The 1,489-nt window shown below is 48.4% G+C and overlaps 1 pseudogene; it reads left to right on the top strand.

The window, feature by feature from the left end:
- Positions 1–230: 230 nt before the first annotated feature.
- Positions 231–345, top strand: LOC149469594 (U2 spliceosomal RNA; annotated as a pseudogene).
- The last annotated feature ends 1,144 nt before the right edge of the window (positions 346–1,489 follow it).

Below are 1,489 nucleotides of genomic sequence, written 5' to 3'. Positions count from 1 at the left end.
CAGGGGAAGTCTCAGAGGGCTGAGTCTGCAGAGCCTTCCAGCTCTTGACTAAAATTTGACCCTTCTGGCTATTACACCTGAGCTGCTATTTGGCTCCTGTCTAACCATTAAGATCTAGCTCCCCCTAGTCTAGGAGGGTGCTACAATGGTAATAAAGCCTTACTGCATTATGATGAGTTCCTTATCTTTTGAGCACCTATCCATTGGAGTAAGAACGTAAAGGATTGTTCCTCGCTTCTCGGCCTTTTGGCTAAGATCAAGTGTAGTATCTGTTCTTATCAGTGTCCAGGGGGGGTGCTCCCGGCATTCTAGCTTTGCGGGGATGGCTGTTGTATAGTACCCTCACTGGTATGATGGGGGTCCGGAAGGCTAGTACCGGAGGGACAGAAACCAGGGAGCGCCATGATTCGTTCTGGGGCCTTGGGAGTAATTCCTCTGGGAAGACTGGAAAGACCCAGTACCTCCTGATTTGGACGGATCTACCTTGGTCTGGCCAGGGGCTGGGGACGCAAAAAGTCCGCAAACTCAGTGCCCCCTGGGGAAGACGCTCTCAGGGGTGTCACTAGTAACACTTGGGTGTGGGACCCCACGGTGTGAAGATGACACATGGCCACTGTTTTTCACCTCTTTTTGCACAGCGCCCTAAGGACCAGGTCTTTTGGCTAAGTCCAGGGCAATTTTTGCTACGGGCCACAGGGCCTGGTCTGTGCACAATTCGGCACAGTACCACTTTTTTATTTTTTCTCTTCTATTTATTTATTATGCACTCCCACGTTTGTCACTTTTTACTTTTACTTATGTGTGTGTTTTTCACGGATGGAGGGTGTGGGTCCTCGGGCCTACCCTGAAGTCTAGGGGGAGGATGTGTGGCCTTTTGGTTCCTTCCTCCCCTGATCCCTAGGGGCTTTCTCTTCGGGAGAGTCCCCTTGCCTAGTACTGGATGTCTGGCTTCGGCTGGACACAAGGAACGGTGGTCCACCAGGCCTTTTGGCCAGGAGGACCAAATGGGAACCTTGTCCCTGTCAGGAGCTTCGTGCCCCGGGGGATCAGGATAAGTGGTCCAAGCCCCTTTAGGGACAGGACACAGCACACCCCTAAGTGCACTTTTTCGTGTGGTGTTTTGCACTTGCACTTTTTTTGTGAACACTTACGGGTTTTTTCGTTATAGTTGCACGTTTGTGGACTTAAAAAAAAAAAAAAAAAAAGGATTGTTCCTTGGTGTGCCCGGAGAGACCTGTGGAAGCAGAGGATCCAGTGGGATTAATATTGAGCACATGTTGACCTATGTTTTCTATGGGTCAGCTGTTAAAGTGAGCATGCATGCCTGAAGGTAGAGGAGCATGACAGATTTGTACACCTGTTGAAGTCACTGGTGCATTACTTTAAGTTTTGGAAGAAAAAAAATGTTTTAGCACTTTTTGACTGCATTTTGCACGTTAAGTGTTATCTATGTTTCACTATTCATCTCTTATTTGTATATATTCAGTGG

Source organism: Staurois parvus, unplaced genomic scaffold (genome assembly GCF_062004578.1).
Source record: "Staurois parvus isolate SC_StPar_1 unplaced genomic scaffold, SC_StPar_1.0 ptg000066l, whole genome shotgun sequence".
Taxonomy (NCBI): domain Eukaryota; kingdom Metazoa; phylum Chordata; class Amphibia; order Anura; family Ranidae; genus Staurois; species Staurois parvus.
This window is presented reverse-complemented; position numbering and strand designations above follow the sequence as displayed.